The sequence below is a fragment of the Schistocerca nitens genome, chromosome 3, assembly GCF_023898315.1.
Source record: "Schistocerca nitens isolate TAMUIC-IGC-003100 chromosome 3, iqSchNite1.1, whole genome shotgun sequence".
In the NCBI taxonomy this organism is placed as follows: domain Eukaryota; kingdom Metazoa; phylum Arthropoda; class Insecta; order Orthoptera; family Acrididae; genus Schistocerca; species Schistocerca nitens.
In genome coordinates, this window is record NC_064616.1 from 407,218,479 (window position 1) to 407,243,601 (window position 25,123).

The 25,123-nt window shown below is 37.0% G+C and overlaps 1 protein-coding gene across 3 annotated transcripts in view; it reads left to right on the plus strand.

The window, feature by feature from the left end:
* The first annotated feature begins 1,569 nt into the window (after nt 1-1,569).
* Nucleotides 1,570-25,123, plus strand: part of LOC126248344 (Bardet-Biedl syndrome 2 protein homolog) — a 173,837-nt gene continuing 150,283 nt past the window's right edge. For all 3 annotated transcript variants that reach the window (XR_007545462.1, XR_007545463.1, XM_049949253.1), the window contains exons 1-2: nt 1,570-1,671; nt 24,552-24,660. The gene's annotated coding sequence lies outside the window, so the exon portion shown is untranslated. The remainder of the gene's footprint in view (nt 1,672-24,551; nt 24,661-25,123) is intronic.

A 25,123-nucleotide genomic window follows, 5' to 3' on the forward strand; every position in this document is an offset into this window, starting at 1 on the left:
AAGAACGTCGTCCAGTTTGAGTTAAGAACTTACTAGTAACAACTCTAGCATTAAATTAATGTTTTGGGGAAGTCTCCTATTCAGTTAGTAAGAAGGGATGTGTGTTACAGCGCTTCCACATGCAAAGGAGGGTTTACTGCTATCAATTGTGGCTAGCAACCCTGTAACATGCACGGGTTGAATATAACTTTCTCATTTCGATCTTTGTTTTTCTTTCTAGAAAGTCGCATGTGGACCTTTGTTGTGATTCAGCACCCAAAGTTTACGCCACATGGCTGAACAAAACACACATTTAATGATCCCATCTCTCTGGTCAGACTGTCAGTATGACACTACTTACTGTATATTTGTCATTGCTTATGTCTAAGAACATTTTTTTTGAATAATAAATTCCCGCTGCACGGAAAAACTCTGCTAGCGTGAGTAGTATGTCATTTCCGACGTTATTCTTGATATTTAGATCGACACGTAATAAAAGACTTTTCCAATGCGTGAGTGCTTTGCACGCCGCTCCTATAGCGACCACTTCGCGCTACAGCATGACACGTGGCCATTCACACAGAGACCATCACACAGCTTACTATCTGAAGTATGGACAGTAGGATGCATGCGTTCATGTTACGAACCAAACTTTTCAGAAGTAAATTCCAGAGCTGAAAATTATTCAATTGATGTCCACGCTATTCAAACTCATACTTCCAATTCGCATCAAAGGTGAGGCTTCCACATGTGGATGAATCTTAGTAGACGACGTGAAAAAAAGTTGCGTTTGAAAACGCGAAAAAATTGAAAAAAGTAAACAACAGTTAGTAACTGGTGGCTCGGTAATACTTATATGTATGTGTAGTCTTGTGCAACACGATCAGGAATTGCATTCTTTACTAATACTGCCCACCGATTTATGAAATGAGATTTTGCTCTATAGTGAGTTCATAGTGGAGCATGACTCACGGAAATAGTAGAAGGGCTTAGCATAATTCAGGATAAAGCTCCAAGTCAAAGCAATACTTTCCACTAGAAGGTCATTTCCTTTGCGCATGTGTAACCCTTTGTCTGTTCTTTCACACATGACATTGAATTCATCTACAGTACTGATTATGAAAATGCAGAAATTTAAGCTAAAATGAAACAGCTGATATATTTTACAAATTTGACAGTTTCCTGCAAACAAGGAAAGAAAAAGAGCAGTACACGATCAAAATGTTCGTCATCTGAAAACTTATATCATAAATGTTAATTGTTCTTGAGCAGAAGAAACTACGTTTTGCTACGGAGCCAGCGTGAATCCCTGAAAACTCCTACTGTGAAAGAATACATAAATTATTTTGGGAGCTAGGGTTGTATCAAGCTACAATAAACAGGGATTCGTCGTAAATTATTACAACGTTCTTTTTTTACTTTTTCTGATATTTTTGTTTCATAATTACTCGGGAAAATAGGAAATAGAAAGTATTAATGTTAACTATTTTTGTGAAGTATATTCTTGGATGAAACTGATGTAAATTTCGTGGTTCTATATTTGAGGTTTTCAAATGCTAGTATTGCTAAAATCTGTGATTAATGTATATTATCTCTGCCCAAATAGTTTCCGTCAAAGTTTGTTGATATTTTGAAGGGCGCTAAGTTAAAATTTTGCTGCAAGAAAACAAGAGTATGTGACGGTGTAGAACTGTAAGTAATAAGCACACGTAAATACATCTGTGATTTTGACGTGTAACTTTTAAGCCTTAAAGAGAAAGAAATGAGTTTAATTTAAACACGATAGTTAATTTATATGGAAAACAAAACTTTCACAACAAAACTTTATTCTGTTATAATGACAGCTGCTTATCCGATTTCACCAGGATGCAATTTCATTTTCAGCCCACGGAATATAGTAAAGTACCAAATATGGCAATAACTTTTTTTCAGAAAATCATTGAAGTAGCCTAACATTAGCAGTGACGACGTTTATGTGTTACGAATAATTGCTATACCGCCAATATGAATTTGAATAAGAGATATTATGCGGTAAAGGCGAAAGAAAAATGAAGAAAATAGACGGTTAATAGTTAACCCCAGAAGTAAACTTCTTAAAGAGTTATTGGTGCCATTCTAAGGGAAAAACAAGTTTCTGAAGAAAGTGTGCATGATATGGTTAGCACACCGTTAAACTGGCTGTACTATAGCATTTTGTCTACAGAATTCGGTTAGCAGTCAGCGTACCACGTAAACATTCGTGTAATTCCAAATCACCGTAATGAATGTCCCCGTCACCAGAAAAGAATCGCATAGCTAAGAATTGTGTATATATGGGAATAGTATGTCACTACAAAACACTGGCTGTTGTATTCTAATGACATAACCTTAATGGCATAACATGCTTTTAACATTCTCTTCACCAGTATCCTCATGTGTATCCTCATCTGGATATGATGGTGTTTCCAACAGACTACTGAATACTTGTTCCCGTAAAATAACTACTGTCTTTCTGAAATATGTAAGGCATCATTAATTCAGAGCATTTTCCAGAGAGACTGAAATGTAACTTTTGTAAATCCCTCTATAAGAAATGTGGTAGAGATGTCAGTAACTAACGGTCTCTTTCACCACTGACATCATTTTCTCAAAATTTTTTTATATGATCGTGTATTCTAGAATAGCACCCCAACTATATCGTCAAACAATCACAGTTTGGCCAACTGATGACGCCATTGACACATTCGCTCACCAAATTTTACAAGCACAGAATAATAAAATAGCACCAGTTGGTATTTTCTGTGATCGATCTAAAGCATTTGACTGTGTTACTCATAGTATTCTCGTGGGTAACCTTAGGTTTTTTGGAATTGATTGTAATATCAAACGAATGGATAATGTCATATCTAACTAAAACAGTGCAGAAGGGTCTGCATATAAACAGCAGATTGAAGTGGGACTTCCATAGTATTTTCTTCCCACAAAACAAAAAAGTATTCTATGCATAGAAGCACACTATTAGAATTGTGGGGAGTCCATCCTAGGCACTTGTGTAGAAATCTATTTAGAAATCTTCAAATCCTTAAAACAACTGTGCAATGTTTTTTTCCATGATGTGCTTTGTTACTAAAACCAGCAACTTACTCAAAACCAGTAGTTCATTCCAACATCCGGAGGAAGCTCAATAAACAATATGAAAAACAAAAGGGGGAAGGGCAATGGTGCAGAAGGGGTTCTGTACAGTGGCATCACAGATTAAAGATCTGGTTGGAAACATACCCAAGTTGAAAGAAAAACTAGAGAGATGTTGTAGTATAGACGAATTTCTTAATCACAATGCATAATCTGATTCCTAGTATATGTGCAGCATAACTTAAAATCAAATATAATTACAAAACATGCTTACCCGGCAGAACACAGTCGCAACCATCTCACAAATAAGTGTGTCCTCTAATAAAAGCTCATAAACTAACATTACACAAGCCTCCCTGCTAAAGAACAAACTTCAGCAGAATTATAACGTACATGGTATAATCCCATCTGGCAATACAGAAAACTTCAATTGACCTGTCGATTCGTGCCTTTAGAACAGACTGGCACCTTATATAGGCCTGCGAACTTCATATTTTGTAATTTTTGTGTCGTGTAGTTGACTTATTGCTCTGCTGTGGGCCACAGTATCATTGTGCTGGCTATATAATTCATTGTTGGTGCTACACCAGTTTTAGGGAAACATTTTTGCAGCTTTTCTACAATACCTGAAAAGTGCAAGAGAATGCCTCTCATAGCATAATACTGCTCCCAACAGCCCTCATCTGTGGCGCGCTGCATGTTTCGAGCTGCCATTCACCTTGATGATGGTGTTTGTCGTGATGACCATTGACCTAGTGTACCAAAAATGTGATTCACCCAAAGAGCCAACATGTTTTCCATTGATTGACAGTCAAATCCAGATGGTGCTGTGCCCATTCCAATCATAATTGACAATCTCATCGAGTCAACATGTGTACACGTAGGGGTGGTCTGCCGCAGAGCTCGACTTTCAAAAATGTACAACATACAGTGTGCTCTGAAACTCTTCCACGTGCACCAGCACTGTGCTCTTTTGGTAGAGATGCCACAGATCACCGTCTATCGTACTTTACGGAGCAGACAAGCCTCTGAACCCCACGTTCTGTGATGAGTCGAGGACGTCCAACCATTTAGTGCCTGGTGGTAGTTTCACTGTCCTTTTACATCTTTGCGCCGATGCTCATGATAGTAGCATTTGTGAACATTCAACCAGCTTCACCATTTTTGACAGACTAGTTCACAGGTTCTGTGTAATAATAAACTACCCTTTGTCAAAGTCGCTTATCACAACGGATTACCCGATTTGCAGCTCATATATTTACTAGGACGATCCCTCGTGTGTGACTGCTCCGCTCATATACTTTTGTTACTGTGTTTGGCTTATCAGTGTATGAAACATACCAGTAATACACAACACCTAACAAATAGCACCACACCAATCCAGTTGTGCACTTACATAACTTGAACGCAGATTCGAAGCATTGATGTTCAACAATACAGTGCGACAAAGTACTTCATATCTTCCTATTTAAACACAGTCCATTTGAAGTACGCTGGCAAACATGTCACCTAACACACACTGTTATATTATGGGTCAAAACTGATGGACAATACCCTACATTTCATATGCTCTCAATGGTCTGTCATTAAGTTTACAGCAGATTCAGTGAAATCATAGAGCAAAACTGCCCAATAATGTAACACAGCATTAGAAAGATCCAAGCAGTGGGATCAAAACATTGATACAGTGAAGGTTCAAAGAAGAGTTCCATGGCACAACAACTTAGATGATTTAATAGCTTATATTTGTCTATTTGAATAACTTCTTTTTGCAGTTAATACTGTCCACAAAAGCATCTAACTACTGATAAACAACCACACGAGGGGATTACAGAAGCGTCCGATTCCACCCGTCAGCTTTGACTCATGACATCACCAAATTGGCGGAAACGACCATTCTCAACGTCTCCAATATGGCGCCTATGACGTCATTACATAAACACAACAAACACGAAAATACATATAAAACCAACAAACACGTGTCCCTCCAAAAACATAATCAGACTAACAAGACCAGCACGAGAAATTGGGGGTTTTTGGGTGGGGACAAACTAAATATAAACACATACAGACACACACCACGATCCCAAACCATACAAAACGACGACATAAAAGTGTTACAAAATTCCCAAATACCACTACACTTACAATATCGACAGGAATCGGTCACTTCCCTTCACCTACGTAGCTCAACCACAATTGTCGATACCACCAAATAAAAACCAAAAATTATAATCACACGGCAACTGTCAGTACCACAAAGCCAACACCTCAAACAACAAAAATTGGGAATCGGACACTTCCCTTGTCCTATATAGGTCAACAGCAGCCCACGATACCAAAACACATAGCCACGACGACAAATTAGAATTGGTCACTTCCCATGACCTATATAGGTCAACAGCAGCTCACGATACCAAAACACAGCTACGACGACTATTTGGAATCGTTCACTTCCCATGACTCATATAGGACAACAGCAGCTCACGATACCAAAACACTCGTAGCTGATGATGATGATGATGATGATGATGATGATGATGATGATGATGATGATGATGATGATGATGATGATGATGTCACATTGGAATCGGTCACTTCTCATGACCTATATAGCTCAAATACAACTGACGATACCAAAAAAATTGAAATCGAGTACTTCCCCTAAGATACATATATCAACCACAAGTGCCGATACCAAACCATCAACCCCCAACATATGCAGTAAATAACACTGACCCAACAACACATAAAAACCCCACTGAACATCATAACATGCAAACAATAAACCCCCCAAAAAAATGACTACTTACCACAAAAAGTTTTGGCGCTACACACTAGGTCAGCCACCCCAATCACACACATGCACACATACATAAAATAAAAATAAAAAAAAAAAACCACTCGCATATTCTGCTTGCATATGCCGCATTTCACTATCTCCGCCACAAGCCCAAAAAGTTGAGGAAACTTAATGAAGGACAACATGTCGTCCCCCATTTCAGCCTTCAGACGTGCACTATTAAACTTAGAAGTCATATACATACCTAACAAAACAAGACACAAATTGAATTAAACGACTTACCACACGACAAACAACAAACCAGTAACATCAAATGACACCACAATGACATAAACACAATGGAAACTTAATTCTTAACTCACTGAAACTAATTTCCGTTCTTCTATAACAGTCACAACTGATAAATGCACACTTCAGGCACGGACACCCAAATGAATCCAATACACCACATAACACACGGGCCATACACACACCATCAGAGGACACCACCAACAGGAACAAGACAACATCTACAAACACAACAGTCATAAACTAAAGTCCGTGCCGTCATGACGTCACACAGCACAACACCCTTACGTCACGGGACAAAGCCGACGAGTGGGATAGGACGCCTCCGTTGACCCCCACAGGAGTGTTTTCTTCATACATGCTGTTACTTTAAAGAACTGCAAGCCATGCGCTAGTAGTCAACAATACTAACCTCTGCATTATCAAATTTATATGCACAGATGGTTCTAAGTTGTCTGCAGAATTTGTCTTTTTGTTTATGATAATTATTTTCTGGGCATAAGGCTGTGGTCCAATGCATAATTTTCTGCCTAACATTTCGTCTTCTACTGGTGGAGACATCATCAGAGGCTTTAACATTTCAGAAAGCAGTTACAGCCTGAAGCAAGCTCAAGAAGCCAAACTGTTTATATGTATCCACACAACATTCAGTTTGTGAGGTCGACTGGTGCCCGAGATCACGGAGTCATGTTGACGTATGCTATGGAGTTTGTGGTGGGGAAGAGTTGGTGCTGTTTGGTATTTAGCACTAAGGCCCACAACTTGTCTAATTTGAATCCTCCTCCTTTTCTGTTAAAGTTGTTTTTATGCATTTGAATTTCTGTGGCCATATTAATGAGTAGATCTTGATAAAACCATAGTGTCAGAAAAATGGATGTTATGGTTCCTTGGTCCCAGCTCATGATCTGCCATTGCTGATTGATCTGTATTGCACAGGCAACAATGCATCTTGTGTTCCTGAAAGTGAGGTCAGTGCTTATTTTTGTAGCTCATATTTACATTTGACCAGTAGCACCAGGTATTTGATATACTCCTGTTGTGCAAGTGGCAAGCATAAGTCCTTTGCAGTGTACAAATATTCGCACACCTTTCTTTTGGTTTCAACACTGCATCAACTCCATGTTTGCTGAGTACTCTGCTGATGCAATCTGTGACAGTTTTTATAAATGGAGGCAAAATTTTCCTTTTAGTTGGCTCTTTTTCATTAGAAGCTTTGGACCTTTTAGGGTGTTGTGCCATATTTATCTCTTTGTCAGGATAGATGTTTTTTCTGAAGGTAGTTCTTAAATGATTGAGCATGCCCTCCAAGTACTGTGATTCACAGATTCTTTCAGCCCAGTCCACCAAGGTTTTTATGACTCCTCTTTTCTGCTTGGGGTGGTGATTGGAATTTCTGTGAAGGTATCTATCTGTGTGTTTACGTTTCTGTAGACCTTATGTCCTTAAGTTCCATTAGGTTTTCTAAGCACCTGTACATCCAAAAATTAGGATTAACATTATTCAGAAAATTTAGAATTACGAGAGTTCCTATTCTCCATGAGGCCATGTAATGAAAATATCAACCACGTAAACTGATACCAACATGAGGGCTTTTTATTTTTGTCTGAAGGGCTTCTTCTTCAAATGTTTCCATATAAAAATTTGCTACAGCTGTGTGAATAGTGGTCATTGAAAGCCTACATTCTGTGGTATAGCATTTGTCAAAATTTGTATAATCCCAGAGGCACTAGAAACTCTGGAATTGATCAAAACACTTGAAGTCCTTACTTACTGAAATTACCCAGTGAACTGCAACCCATGCTCCACATGTGCTCAGCAGATAAACTGCTTCAAATATATGAGATGCCAATTTCCAGTTACAATAGCAGCAGAAGGAAGCTAGGAAAGTATCATGCACCGCTAAGAGAATGTTTGTCTTCCTTGAGGTGAAGAAACTGACAACACTAGTCTTTTCATTTCAGTAGAGTTCAGTGTTATTTCCTCCCAGCCATAAAAACAAGACATTCATTTTCACTTACTTCATTGATGGTATACTTCCCAATGACAAAAACATCTTTCCACGTTGGAGGCAGGGTTCATAAGTGTTTCATTCATTCATTCATTCATTTATTCATTCAGTTAATCATGGTGTTCTACAGATTTCATGAATGAGAACCTTTAGGGATAAGGAATGAGTTAAGGTATACTTTAGTGAAATACAAACAAGCCTTTAATTCTACATGGTTTCAAATAAACTATCAGTATAAAGCTTAACTCTATTTGTGCTTATGCTCACTAAATTTAACCTGGTATACTGTCATTAGAAGGAAAACTGCTGCTCCCTTTGTTATATTAAATAGCTGCTGCATATCTCTGATTGGCAGCTTAATATGTACTTAATTACAACGATATTTCTCAAAGAAAATAGGTACCCGGATCTGTAAACAGTCCTTTCGCGATGCGTTACTACTTGTTATTCAGCTGTACAACAAACACTACTTCCTGCTGTGTAGCTGGCAGATCTTTTCAGTCCACAATTATAGATATTAAAATAATCTGTAGGTGGGGTGGCTAATGGCATAGTTTTTCAGTTTTTGGTACAATTTGTAAAAGGCTGCCAGTTTCTTTATTTATGTTGTTTCAGAGCTTGTTGAATGCCTTTATCTCAGAGTACATAACCCCACTCTGAAAGTCTACCTGCAAACTACGTGCCTGTCTTGTGTTGTGGCTGTGTAGATAGCAGTTCAGCTAAAACTGTTGTTGGCAACAAAAATCATCAAGGAGTAAATTTACTCACATGTGAATGTAAGAATTCCAAAACCCTTAAAAAGTCCTCTGCAGAATGAGCAGTTATCTACTTTACACAATATTTTGAGTGCTCCTTTCTGTTGGATAATCACTCACTTACTTTGGGTTCACTGCCCTAGAAGATAATTTCCTGAGATAGCAGGAAGTAAAAATATGCGGACGTCAACATTCTTTGCTTTAGGTCAGTACAGTGATAGATGCTTGTAAAGCATAAAACATTCTGAACTTAGCCTATCCAGTTTATCTGTGTGTTGACTTTATTTTAATTGTTGCCCAGCTGGGTCCAAGGAATTTTACACACCAGCTTTCATTTAGTGTATGGCCTATTTTTTCCCAAAACATTGCATAATGTGAGTATTTGTGACATTAAGATTGAAACTGTTTGGATTGAACCAGTTGTAGGCCTGCTCAGCTATAATCTGAGTTGTGTCTGCTTGAACCCTTGAAATCTGATAAACTAACGTAAAAAAGTGAAGAGAACAGCCGGCCGGTGTGACCGAGCGGTTCTAGGCGCTTCAGTCTGTAACCGCATGACCGCTACTGTCGCAGGTTCGAATCCTGCCTCGGGCATGGATGTGTGTAATGTCCTTAGGTTAGTTAGGTTTAAGTAGTTATAAATTCTAGGGGACTAATGACCTCATATGTTAAGTCCCAATTGTGCTCAGAGCCATTTTTTTTTAAAGAGAACAATCTTGAGCATTTGCATCATATGTTGTTTACTTTGTACAATGTATTTAATTTCCTGTATGAACAGAATAAATTGTAATATACATTCCGTGAATCCTGTTGTCTTATACCTACCACAGTGTCTGCTTGTGTGGTTCCTCCTCATTTTGTTACATTTATGGACAATACACTGTGGATGGAAGCCTGTGTCCAACACCATCAGTCACCATGGCAACAGATCATTGCAGTCATAGGAGACAAGGCCTGTCTGTGCAGTAACTAACTCCATCTGCTCCGCTGGCGATTGTGGCAATTAGACATGGTCACAGAATATCAAAAATTGCTTTTATGCGTTTGTAATCATGCTCACTTCCCTGCATGTGTCCACAAGGGAATAGTGATTCACATTTGTGTCGAGAACATATAACCTGCAGCTGTCCTGGGAGATCCAAGCTATGCTAGTGGGGCTCAATCATTTTGAATGTAGGTGCTCCTGAAATGTGCTGCAACTCGTAGCACCTAGTGGATGTTGCATCTGGAATTTGGGTGGGAGCAATATGCAGAGCACTTGTGAGCACTATTGTGAAAATATATGTGGAACCAGTACCACTATGTCCTCTCTCTCAGATGTAGGTAGAACTCTGATTATTGTCAGCTGTGGGCTCATGTACCGGAAACAGCTGATGTTTGGGACTCCTGTGAACAGCCATTGTTCACTTGCTATGGCACTGTCATGTCCCTCTGTGTGTGCTTGGCACTCTTTGACCACCTATTGCTATGTTGGAGAGGTGAATGGCTGCTGTCACTGTAACTGTCACTACCTTCATTGTAGTAATGCTACTGTTCTGTGAGTGCAAAAATCTGATAAACTACAAGTAACCTGTGCTCTCGTGTATCGCCTTCAAAAGAAATCTTGTAAACTTCTATGTGCGCAAGCAATTTATTTTACCATATAGTCCACAGTGTTAGTGCTGAATCAATTAACTCAGGTAGATGCCTCCAGAACTGGAACAGCATTCTGCCATCCAACTTCTAGTAATAAACCACCCACCATGTCTGTTACTTAGGTGATATGGACAAACATTGTCATGAAGCAGCCTTAGCTATGTCAAATTTGCCCGTGGCTGGAGGAGATAGAATCACATAGCTATGGGAATGCATTGTCACCAACACTCCATGATAAGACAGAAAACTTTGACAAACTGTTTACTGGATCATGACCAGTGAAAATATCTCTGCAATAGCAAATCATGTCTGTGGATATTCCACTTGAAATGGAGGTAACTTTGATGGTGAATATCGTGATGACGACACATTGTGGGAAACATTTTCATATGGTGCTAGGTTATGTGGTCAAAGGGTGTTAGCACACAGGATCCCATTGATCATGCACGCCATGTGAGAAAAACTGAATTTTTGTTGTATTACGTAGCAGGCTGTGCTCCACATAATGGGAGAAATGGATTCAGTTGCACTGTTCCTGGTCCAGAAGCACAAGGGTATTGACTGGGGAGTTGTCATGTTGTTAAATTGTGTGGAAATCAGAATCAAGTCACATGAATGCTGTCATGTACCAGGGAAACCTGCTTTGTATTGTCTGTGGAGTCACTGGCCTATTTCATATCATTCACTACACAATGATACACACTGAGATCACTCTGTTGCTAAAATGGTCCAAGCAACGTTTGTTTGATGGAGCAGTCCATAGTTCCAGTACAGCACTCTGTTGTGAGTTTGGGATGTAACTGAAAAATCACCATGCTTGTCCTATAGGAAATTGGTTCGATGAGGTATCCAAAATAACACTCGTGGATGAGAGAATGAAATTTTGATACTTTTTTACAGTTAGTGCGGACAATCGCCCTGGCACATTAGCTACAAGTCAGATACAAAGAACAGAGCAAATCACACTTAAGTAGCGAAGAAGAAATATCACACCAAATAAAACTGGTCACTCTAAGATTAATGAGAGATCGGATTAGAGTCTGTTTTCATTCCATAGACCCAAAGATGAGATGAGTCTTGTGGGTGTGAAACAAGTCATAAAGTATAGCATAAAAAAAGAACATTGGAATATAATACTCACTTCTGTGCTCTTTTGTCACAAGATTGTCAAAATATATAAATACATCACAGTAAATTGGAACTGCTAATATTTATGGAATTAATACACTGTCAGAATGAAACATAGTTATGCTCATTTCATATATGTATCATACACAAAATACGTAATCTTGGCTGTTGTGACCAAGTGAAACTGAAATCTAACAGACATTTGTACTTCAGCTAGTCTAACAGTTGCTGTTAAGATATGAATCTACAGAATATAAGGAGTTGCCTATCAAAAAGTCTTTCAAACTCTGTTTAAACTGTTCAAATAAAGCACAGTTTAAACAAAGTTTAAACATGTGCAACTGATATCGATCAGTAAAAACTCCCCACATTTTTATCAACAACAAACATCACTAATTTTGCCCCTTTATTATTGTAACTAGTAGATTAATAATGTAGTGCAGTTAACTACATCCTAATAATGGTCGAATTTGTATCATATCAGTGGAAAATTATGTTAACAATACCAGCAAGCATTCCAGTTTTATAACTTTCCTTCAATATCATTGGATGATCACATGTGTAGGTTAAGAACAGCAGTGTCCCATATGAAAGCTTTTTATACTCAATATGAGTAAGTCAAGATCTGACATTACTTGCATACTACAAAAATACTGTAGTATTTTAAGGAAAGCCATTAAAATATCCAGAAGTATACATGTCATGACAGAAACAAATAATGCAGATAGTAAGATTAAAACTATAGAGGACATTGTCAACTGGGAGACAGGATAGCCAGTCAGTGTATGAGATTCTATAACAATTAAACTAAATGACAGTGTTTTGACTGATAATTCACAAGCTGCAAGTACTTTTAACAATCACTTTCTAAATGTAGCAGTAAATAGAGGATTAAATGGATCAATTGAAGAGGTAAGAGAATGTATTAAAAATGTCATTCCACAAAACCTTAAGCAACTAGAAGTAGCACCAACATCCTTCACTGAACTTAATATAATTATAAAAATTCTAAAAAACAAAAACTTGTGGGGGGTTGATGGATTTTCTGACACAATTCTGAAAAGTTGTTCCAACTTAATAAGCAATGTCATGAGTGATATAGGCAGTTGATCTTTGGCCTAGGGAATTTTTCCAGACAGGTTGCAATGTGCAATTATTAAACCACTTCATAAGAAAGGTGACAAGACAGTCTTAAACAATTATTGTGCAATTTCTTTGCGGATGTCTTTTCACAAAATATTTGGAAAAGTAATGTACTCAATAGTAGTTGCACACTTAAACAGAAACAACTTACTTAGCATATCACAGTTTGGTTTCCAGAAAGATTGCTTGACTGAGAATGACACTCAAGTTTCATGGAATTAGTGGCTTTTCACACAGCTGGTCTGAATCGTACTTGACAAACAGAAAGTGAAAGGTTGTGCTGAATAATTCAGACAGTGTCAGAAAGCTTGAAAATTTTAGTGACTGGGATAAAAATCACGAAGGGAGTCTCACAGGGTACAGTTTTGGGTCCACTCATATTCCTCGTATATGTGAATGACCTTCCAGTTAACATTCAACAAGCAAAATTGGTACTTTTTGAAGGTGATACTAGTGTTGTTGTAAATCCCACTTGAGAGAAAGCAACAGAAGAATTAGAAAACGATATTTTCCAATGAATTATTAAGTGATTCTCTAAAAATGGACTCTCCCTATCTCCCTTAAATAAATAAATTAAAAAAAAAACACTACATTCAGTTCTGTATAAAAAATAGTCATACCAACAACTGATGTAGCACATGAACAGGAACCAGGAAGTAGGGTAGAATGCCCCAAATTTTTGGGTGTAAGCATTGATGAAAACTTGAACTGGACCAAGCATATTACTAAGCTTCTCAAACAATTAAGTTCTACTACTTTTGCTCTTCAGCTAATTGCTAATCTTGGAAACAGATATATCAGCCTCCTGACATATTTTGCTAATTTCCACTCAGTGTCACATGGGAAAATTCTCTGGGGCAACTCATCACTTACAAAGAAAGTATTGATTGCACAAAAGCAAGCAGTAAGAGTAATGTGCGGTGGTCACGCACAAATATCGTGTATGTACCTCTTCAAGGAGATAGGCATTTTAACTGCGCCATCACTTCTACATATTTTCACTAATGAAGTTTTATCATAAACAATCTATCACAATTTAAGAACTACAACAGTAGAGAGAAAAATGACCTTTATGATACATTTTGATATCCTGTAAACTGACTTATCCCACTTCATTTTGATAAAATAATCATTCAAATGATTATCTGTAGAACATGAAACTAACTAACTAGTATGTTTGTAATCGGTAAACATTAACAGTTTGGAACCGTCCTTTGTGATGCTTTATGGCCTACTACTCTTTGTAATGCTTTATATTTGCATCCATTTTATTCACTCTGGTGGTGTAATAGCTAGTTCACTACTTGTAGAATGACAGTACCAGAATAACAGTAAATGGAGCAGAAATATAACCTACCTTGTAACGAAGGCTTATAAAGTGCAGTTACAGAAAAAGTGAAGTTTCCTAGAAGTACAGTACAGAAACCACAAACAAAGTAAGGGGAAATAGGGACAAAGAAATGAAAATAGAGGAGTTAATTCATTCTATAGTTAGACTAAAATTCTCACAGTTTGGATTTTGGAAACAAATATTTCATTTGGCCCACTTGTGCCGTGTAACTGAGATCCAAGTGAATGGGGACAGAATTGACAGAGAAATAAGATTGACACATAAATCAGGCAAAGAGTTTTGATGCAGTATTACAAACAGTGTACTTTCTTATATTTAATAAATAACAACTTGAATTTGTCTTTGATACAAGTAGCCCCTTTTGCTATATTTATCTGTTTAAAATTGATTAATAGCACTGATGCTGGTGTTTTTCCTGCAATCATAAGTACTGGAATTCTGTGTTCCACATAGATCATACATAACTCTTTGCTAAAAGATGGTAAGGTGAATAGTTTGATGTGACAAACTAAGCATCACCATACGTTTGTGATATTCTGATATAGTAAGTAGCCATTCTGTCGGAAAGGGAACTATAGTTATCAATGTCAGTGGCGGCTCATCTGTTGGATATGTCTGATACAACAGATACCACTCATATCTAGAATTCTGTGGGTGCAACAGCTGTTTGATGAAAAAGTTTAAGTGTGGATGCATAACCAATACTACAGTAATCAGAAATCTGCGGGTAGGGGTTAATAGGCAGTGGTTGTTGCAGAGAGAAGCAGAGCATCCGATTTCGAGTCCCACTTTGGCACAAATTTTCAACTCTCACCATTACACTGCTGCAATGTCCTCTGCAGCTGGAATTGATTATTTTCTCCCTACCTCTTTCCCATCCTGTTTACTTTCCATTCCTTTCATCCTAATTATTTATACAGAACTATACCTGAAACAAAATAATCCAACTGCTACATCACCACCATAAATTGGTTTATGAAATTCTTGAGAAAGCCCCAGCAGTTAAGGTGAATCAGACGAGTTCCAGCACTCCAACTACAGAAAGAACATAGGGAAAGAATACTGTCGTTTAGCTCTCTTTTAAAAGTGAAAAATGATAAGCTCATAGTTTAAAAACTTGTGTATAATCAAAACAAGAAGTGAGACATGGAAGAAAATGTATCATCCTAAATCAAAGAGAGCTTGAGCTGTCATAGTACATAATTGAAGTCTATGAAATGAGTAATACTGCATTGCATTTGTGCACTATTACTGAGCTTTTGGAAATGTGTAAAAGAATTGGTGTCAGAAGTATGTAATGTTAAAAGAAGCATAAAAATTAGAAAATAAACTGAGTGAGTTGGTCCAGTAGATAATACTCAGGAGAAACCAGTACAAAAATTCACATTGTGTCATCTTAGTGTGTATTTTTTATGATGTCCCCAAATTGTTATTGGAAAGGCTGAGATTATTCGTTCATCAAAGCTGCTACAACCCAGCCTCCATCATTGTTGAATCTGAGCTAGCATGTGATGCAAGTCCATGAACAGATTATAGTTCAGAGCGCAGGTACAGTTCAGCCCTTCTATCCACCACAGCATTAGGAGGGGATGGATGGCTAGTTTCTTGCCTGAACCGCATTTTACCCTCTGGAAAGATCCCCAATACTCAATTTGACAGTAGACAGAGTGGTCCTGGGGCCATTCTGGAGGGAAAAGAAGAGCAGAAATCGCTGCCCCTACCCATGTTTGAACCCAGGTTCCCCAAGGCTGGGGTCAAGTTCTTCGACCACTAGACCATTGCAGCCCAATTTGAGATAGTGCTCAATTTCAAATATGGATGTAGGGTAATTCCACATCTGATCACTCAGGTCATGCACCCGACATCTCTGATTTTTATGAAACTTTGTATATTTGCTTATACTTGTAACATAAGAAGTTCTGGAAATTCTTTTTGGCCTAAAACTTTATTCTTTATTGAATTTTCAATATAGTGATGTCCTGATATTGGTATCTGCAGGCACATCCTTGCAAAGTGGTACTTATCTACAGAAATACTCATAACCCAGGTATATATGAAGCTTTTGATTTGGATTTTTTTTCAGAAATTAAGAAAGGCATATAATTAACAAGAATGCATTTATTTAAGCAGTAAAGTTACAAAGAAAACTACAAAAAAATATTAATGTAGGTCACTTTAAACTTTCTAGAAAAAAAATTATAGGCATGTTGAAAAACACTTATCACATTTCTCCAATCTACTGGGAATCTAGTTTTGATTTTAAATGATTCCCAAGGTTGTAGGCTTTCTAATAATATAAAAATATTAATGATATTGTTGTGAATGGACACACACATTTGAAATCAAAATCCTCTTAACTATAATGAAAAACGGGCCATTCCTACTAACTTCATCCACGCCTGGCAGCGACTGCCTTAGGTTTTTTTTTTTTTTCTTCCAGCTATTAACCAGTGTCAAATTTTTTCCATATATTTCATATACTTTTTTAAGAAAAATGTGGTTAAGAATTCGAAAAGCTTACTCTGTGTCTGAAGCTTTTTATTTGGATTGCATTACTTTAGGAAAAAAACCCAGAACTTTGCTAATTTTCAAAAAATCACCATCATATTTTTCCAGATATCAGAAAAAGAATGTAACTTTGTGGGGAAAAAATATTTGGTAACTTGGCTTGATTTATGGTGACATTGAAAATCAAATTGTTATGGCCCAAACAATGATTTCTTAAATATTCAAAACACTTTTAGGTGGAGCTGTTATCAGGCCAGTTTTTTTATTGAAGCTCAAATATGATGTGATTAAAAACAAAAAAAGGCATGGGTTGTGACACACATAGGATTTTAATTTATGTCTTAAAATATTTGTAACATTGTTCAGTAGTTCTTTTAAAGCACATCATGTTTAGTACATCTCACGTTTTGTTAAAATAATAAAAGCACAGAGCCAAAAGTTGTAGTTTTAGTTGAAATATTTTTCAGTACTAATGTTAACTTTATTTAGGGGTATCAAATGAGCATATTTAAATGACAATTATTCTACACAGACAAATGTTTAGATTTAAAACATACATGTTCAGCAGTGAAGATCCTTGGAGTTCTCAATTGATAGTTTCAGTAGTGTCTTTGTTTTGAATCCTTTGTGAGAAATTAGATTCTGTTAACTTCATATAATTTTCATGAAAGTAATCCATTCCTTCTAAGTGTGCTTGATTCAGGTACACCCAAGGTACATAAAACGTTTTCCAAAGGCACAAAATAATAGTCTTCCTACTCAGGCCAAATGAATGACACTGATGGTCCAGATGAATGGAGAAAAAGTGGTTCAGCATCTCCTCCTCCATCACATACATTCTTGATGAAGGCAAAGTACCACCTGTCATCATACACAGTTGCCACAAAAGAGTTTTTTTGAGGACGGGTACGTGTCCATTGCGGGGCATTTTCATTGAATGAGAAAATCAAGGAAGACCTTTCAGAACAAGTTATTTTTCTTATTTGTAATGGACAACAGGAAAATTGGTTGTAATTGTGAAAATTCCTGGTAGCATTAATTTTGCAGGTTGTCAAAAATCTCTTCTCAAGTTTCTTCCACAGGAAATCTACATTGATTTTCTCTAAGAAATGAAAAAAAAAAAAAAAAAATTTTTTTGTCAGTGTTATCCTTGCAGGAACTGTAAACACCTGATCCAGTTGTTATTTGTACGTCAGCCTCTAGTTGAAAACTAGCTTTTCTCAATACACATTTTACAGTTCGTCCCAGCCTATCACACAGATTTACCATGGCTAGCAGCAAAAAAGGAATGTTCAGTGCAATGGGAAAACCATTTTTGTATTGACACAAGTTTTTAAAGCTTTTTGTATATTTATATTGAGCAGCACATCAATCAGTGAAATAATGCAGTTTCTTGACTTGTGGGTAGTGTTCAGCCAACCACTTAAGGGGCTCCGGAATGCCCTATACTTGCAATGTTAAAATAACGCTTATAAATTACATCTTTCCTCACAAAGTATTTGAGGTAGGAAGCTGAACTTTTTACAGATTATTTATTGGAATATGGGCTACAAATTAACACAGGGATTTTACAAAATTTTAGTTCAGTTATTAAAGATGATTTTTTTTTCAATTGTAATGAAAATTCACAACATTTTTTTGCAATTTTTTATTTCTATATTCAAAAATATACAGTTTTTTGGAAAAAGGCTGTGTTAAATTATGCAGAAGGTACTGTGTAACATTTACTGAAAGTTTGAAACAAATATGTTTGGAAGATCCTTAGAAAACATGTAATTAGTATGAGAAAATAAAAGTTTTGGGAATCGAGCGACAAAGATTGGATTAACTTTTTAGTGCCTTCCAGGTCCATAGGATGGATTATCTTCATCCTCTGCAAACTCCTCCTCCAGCTTCCTCTTGTTCCTCCTCCTGTTTACTCTTGCTTGTATTTCTAGACTCTTTACAGCCCTGTCTGCAGCCCGAAGGCATTCCTTGTCTAAAGCAAGCATCGCTCGTACCATGTTAGAACCTATCTTCATTCCATTATTTCTAAATACCTTTGGCTTTCCAACATTTCTCCTTTTCTTAAAAGCCTTCAGAGGATTTCTAATAACTTTACTTTTACTCATTATTATACTTCAACAAAACAGAGACTCAAGAAACAGAATCAATTACGAATATTTTCGAGATAACGACAGAGTAAATAATCATGAAACAATCGACAATCACACCAGCGATATATATTGAACCATCACAGGTTAGCCACAACACATACTTTATCTCACATCACTAAAATGTACCTGATGAACACAGACGTTAATAATAACACCATTTGACAGCAGTTTAACAGCGCCACAGTGGGTCACGCCCATGTAGAACACATTTCAAAAAAAATTTAAAAGTAGTTGTAGTCTTCGGAATTGAATAAATTATATATCTATTAAAAGGTAATAGTCTGCAGATTCAGAAAACGCAAAAAAGTAAAAATTGAACTTTTCATGATTTTGAGCCTTTCCGGAGCCCCTTAACCATTTCTTTCGGAACAGCATTTACATATACTACATCGTGATCCATATCATCACTTACAAAGCAATGGTTTGGTATTATCAATTTATTTTCCTTATTTATCACATAAACACAAACAGGATGGACTGAACAGCTGCTTCTTGTCCAGTGCTAACTTATATTTTTTTCTGAATTGCAAAACTGTAGTTTTCAACAAAGACCATTAACAGAATTGCTTTTTCAGGGGTTAGATTTTCTTTCAAATTTTTCAGGGACTTGCCTGACAGTTAGATATAAATGAGTGTGGTTTAAGTGCCTGTAATTTTGTTACCAACAAATCACAACAAATCAGTGTATTCCTCAACAGTTGCAGATTGCTTTACTAGTTCAGTCTAATGGTCTGTGTTAATTGACTGGCTGTACTCAATTTCATCATCAGCATCTTTGGAAGATCATATTTCTTTCAAAAATTCTAAATATTTGTCATCACTGGGACAACTATTGCAGTGATTAAGCTTGCAGTCGTAGTTTTCCGAGTCACATGCAAGAAATTTTAAAAATTGTTTATATCTTTATTGAATTTTTTCTGCATCCAAAAGCAGTTTTACACTTTGGTGGATACTACAGGCACATGCTGAATGAGTGCCTGCTAAAATACACCACTTTGTCTTTGTGAACAAAATTTAGAAAACCAGTGTTAATGTTTGGGTTTACCCATTTAAAACAATAATATCATTCCTTAAGGTTGCAAAGGACCTTTTTTGCACAGGCAGATTCTTCTGAATGCTAACTTTGTCCTTTTTCCGTTGCTCCTGGTAACATTTATGTGTATTAATCATTTTGGTAATCAGTGACAAACTTCACAGCTTTATCAATCATCATTTTACCTCAGTTTGGCTTAGGAATTGATAAAATACCCATCTCTATTTTCAGTGTCCGTGCCTGTCGAGCTGCATACACACTAACATTGAATTTTGATATTTTTTTCTTTTGACCAAGAGGCAGGAGCTATAGTTAAAACTTGAATTATTTCAGATTTCCTTACACCAGCTACTTTTTCTTTCATTAACAATATCATGGCATCAAAATCTTTCTTAACAATTTCATCATCCATTTTATCCACCCTACAGTCAGAAATTTCAATGCTGCAATCCAGTGTCTGGTACACATTTTCTTCCAAAGCATGCTTCCCTTTTTCTGGCATCTGTTTGCCATAGGAGACATTGCTGTGATTTGGAGTTCTAAGGGAGAGCACCCCAAATCAACTTAATTTGTATATTCGTCCTTATTACTTTCACTTTTTAGCACTGACTCATGAACTGTCACCTCCGGGTCACTGGCAGCACTTTCATTTCCATCACTGATTTCAGTTTTTTGTTCACAAATCTTACCACATGTTGTACAAAGCTTTTTCTTTGTTTGACATAAATTCTCCTCTCACTTAATGATTTAGACAAAGCCAAACTAACAGACCTCAAAGTTTTTTTAACTTTCGTCCCATGTATTTTGAAAGAATCGCAACATGTTCTTTGATGGCTTTCAAAAACCATTCAAGTAATAATATCCATGATGTCCACTTATAGTTCTTTCTTGGTCATCTGGGAAATTTGTATTGGACCATAACATGACCAAATCTTGTTCATCTTCACTTAGTTCTAAAACTTTTTGAAGAATTTTTGCTGAGGTGTAGGTCATCAAATGACATGGCGTTGTAAGCAATTGTCTGACACTACATGAATTCATATTTTCCATTGTAAGTAAATAAACACTGTGTTCTTGTATCTTCAGTCCAGAGACTGGTTCTTTGCAACTCTCCATGCTGTTCTAACCTGTGCAGGCTTCTTCATCTCTGAGTAACTACTGCAACCCACATCCTTCTGAATCTGCTTACTGTTTTCATCTCTTGGTCTCCCTCTATGATTTTTACCCTGCATGCTTCCCTCCAGTACTAAATTGGTGATCCCTTGATGCCTCAGAACATGTCCTACCTATCAATCCCTTCTTCTAGTCAAGCTGCACCATAAATTCCTTTTCTCCCCAATTTTGTTCAGTACCTCGTCATTAGTCACATGACCTACCCATCTAGTCTTCAGCATTCTTCTGTAGCTCCACATTTCGAAACCTTCTATTATCGTCTTGTCTAAACTATTTATCATCCATGTTTCACTTCCATACATGGCTACACTCCATACAAATACTTTCAGAAATGACTTCCTGGCACTTAAATCTACACTCAATGTTAACAAATTTCTTTTGTTCAGAAACACTTTCCTTGCCATAGCCAGTCTACATTTTATATCCTCTCTACTTCAACCATCATCAGTTATTTATTTAGCTCCCCAAATAGCAAAACACGTCTACTATAAATGTCTCATTTCCTAATGTAATTCTCACAGCATCACCTGATTTAATTTGACTACATTCCATTATCCTCGTTTTACTCTGGTTGATGTTCATCTTATATCTTCCTTTCAAGACACTGTCCATTCCGTTCAGCTGCTCTTTCAGGTCCTTTGCTGTCTCTGACAGAATTACAATGTCATCGGCAAACCTCAAAGTTTTTATTTCTTCTCCGTGGATTTTAATTCCTACTCCAAATTTTTCTTTTTCTTTACTGGTTGATCAAGATATAGGTTGAATAACATTGGATCGGGGATAGGCTACAACCCTGTCTCACACCCTTCTCAACCAAAGCTCCCCTTTGATGTCCCTTGACTCTTATAAGTGCTATCTGGTTTCTGTACAAATTGTAAATAGCCTTTCACTCCCTGTATTTTACCCCTACCACCTTCAGAATTTGAAGGAGAGTATCCCAGTCAACATTGTCAAAAGCTTGCTCTAAGTCTACAAATGCTAGGAATGTAGGTTTGCCTTTCCTTAATCCATCTTCTGAGATAAGTCGTAGGGTCAGTATTGCCTCACGTGTTCCAACATTTCTACGGAATCCAAACTGATCTTCCCCGAGGTTGGCTCCTACCAGTTTTTCCATTCGTCAGTACTGAATTTGGGTTAGTATTTTTCAGCCGTGACGTATTAAACTGATAGTTCAGTAACTTTCACACCTGTCAAAACCTGCTTTCTTTGGGATTGGAATTATTATATTCTTCTTGAAGTCTGAGGGTATTTCACCTGTCTCATACATCTTGCTCACTAGATGGTGGAGTTTTGTCATGGCTGGCTCTCCTGAGGCTGTGAGGAGTTCTGGTGTCTACTCCCGGCACCTTATTTTGACTTGCGTCTTCATCTATGTCTTCTTCGGTTTCCATAATATTGCCAAGTACATCGCTTATGCAGACCCTCTATATACTCCTTCCACCTTTCTGCTTTTCCTTCTTTGCATAGGACTGGTTTTCCATCTGAGCTCTTGACATTCATGAAAGCGGTTCTCTTTTCTCCAAGGATGTCTTTAATTTTCCTGTATGCAGTATCTACCTTATCCCTAATGATATATGCCTCCACATCCTTGCATTTGTCCTCTAGCCATGCCTGCTTAGCCATTTTGCACTTCCTGTCCATCTCATTTTTGAGACGTTTGTATTCCTTTTTGCCTGCTTCATTTACTGCATTTTTATATTTTCTCCTTTCATCAATTAAATTCAATATCTCTTGTTAACTAAGGATTTCTACTAGCCCTCACCTTTTTACCTACTTGATCCTCTGCTGCCTTCACTATTTCATCTGTCAAAGCTACCCATTCTTCTTCTACTGCATTTCTTTTTCCTGTTCCTGTCAGTCGTTCCCCAATGCTCTCTATGAAACTCTGTACAGCCTCTGGTTCTTTCAGTTTATCCAGGTCCCATCTTCTTAAATTCCCACCTTTTTGCAGTTTCTTCAGTTTTAATCTACAGGTCATAACCAATAGATTGTGGTCAGAGTCCACATCTGCCCCTGGAAATGTCCTACAATTTAAAACCTGGTTCCTAAATCTCTGTCTTACCATTATATAATCTGTCTGAAACCTTTCAATGTCTCCAGGCCTCTTCCACATATACAACCTTCTTTCATGATTCTTAAACCAAGTGTTAGCTATGACTAGGTTATGCTTTGTGCAGAATTCTACCAGCTGGCTTCCTCTTTCATTCCTTACCCCCAGTCCATATTGACCTACTACTTTTTCCTTGTCTTCCTTTTCCTACTGTTGAATTCCAGTTCCCCATGACTATTGAATTTTCGCCTCCCTTAACTATCTGAATAATTTCTTTTATCACATCATACATTTCTTCAATCTCCATCATCTGCAGAGCTAGTTGGCATATAAACTTGTACTACTGTGGTAGGTGTGGGCTTTGTGTCTATCTTGGCTACAATACTGCATTCACTATGCTGTTCATAGTAGCTTATCCGTGTTCCTATTTTTTTATTCATTATTGAACCAACTGCTGCATTACTCCTATTTGATTTTGTATTTATAACCCTGTAGCCACCTGACCAGAAGTCTTGTTCATCCTACCACCGAACTTCACTAATTCCCACTATATCTAATTTTAACCTATCCATTTCCCTTTTTAAATTTTCTAACCTAACTGCCCGATTAAGAGATCTGACATTCTACCCTCTGATGAGCACTACTTTGATTAAAAATGCACTATGTTGTAAACAGAATGATATGGCTGCACCACAAACAAATATGACTAGTCTCACAGAAAGACAAGGAGCAACTGAGGTCAAATGGACTGATTGTTGCTTGCCAGTTATGTTTAGCAACTAATGACAGTGATGTTGCAATGTTTTCATTTATTTACAAGTTTCAATCATGCTACTGCAATCACACAGAATGCTTTATCACTGTGAGCTTGGTGGTTAGCTGCACGGATAAATGTGACACATTACATTCTTTCAAAAATCAGTTAGTTAATAAAATGAAATAAATTTTTCACACTTAAGATTAATTTGTCTGTCTAGAATAATTGATATTTAAATATGCTAATTTGATACCTCTGCATCTGAGGCAGTGGGTGTCAGATATGACTGAACTTACTTAGAATGACTTGTTTTTTTCATCACAGTAAAAAGTTATTTGGTTTCTGATTTATTTGTGTATCCATGCACAGAAAACCCATTAATATTTTGATTTTATTAGAACACTTATAACCCTAGGAATATTTTAAGACCAAAACTAGGTTCTCAGCAGATTGGAGAAATGTGATATAAGTGTTTTTCAGTTTGTGATTTGATATGGAATGGCCCTGTAGAGAGAGAGAGAGAGAGAGAGAGAGAGAGAGAGAGAGAGAGAGAGAGAGAGAGAGAGAGAACAAATATTTGGGTAATTGTAATTTGTAAATTTTTTTATTGTAATTGTCGCAGTATTTCCCTCAGTGCAGAAGTGTTAAATTCCACACGTCTTTCACATTTCAGGTTTAATTTGGTGGTCTTCATGATTATGGAGACCGTTTATACCACCACTGTGTTCCATTCCAGTTGAGAAGCATAAAGAGTGGTGATGGTCATCCGCTATCTTATTTATGTGAGTTTATATTTAAATGCTGTTAATACATTGTTGTTTCATTGATAGTTATAGATAAATAAGTGTGCAGTTATACACTTCAGAAAGTATTCTGATTGTTGCATGTTATCAATTTGGGACTTGCCAACATTTTGGTTGTATGTTTGATAAGCATGGTGCCAGATTATGTGTATCATAGTGAAAGTTCGCTTACATTCCATTTGTAAGTTTGTCTGAAAGTGTGTTTCTGATTTGTAACCTTATACTTTAGAAAGGTCATGCAGTAAACCATGTACAATGATTTTGTTACAATTCTCCACCTGTTATCAAGCCAGGTGTAGCTGTGGTTGAGGCCGTGGGCTCATATTCTGAATGAACATGGCTGAAATTTCCTTCTGTTCACAATAGATTTTGAATTTTCACGATTTTTCTAAATCACTTCAGGTAAACGCCATGATGGTCTCATTAAGATCGCGTGGTCAGT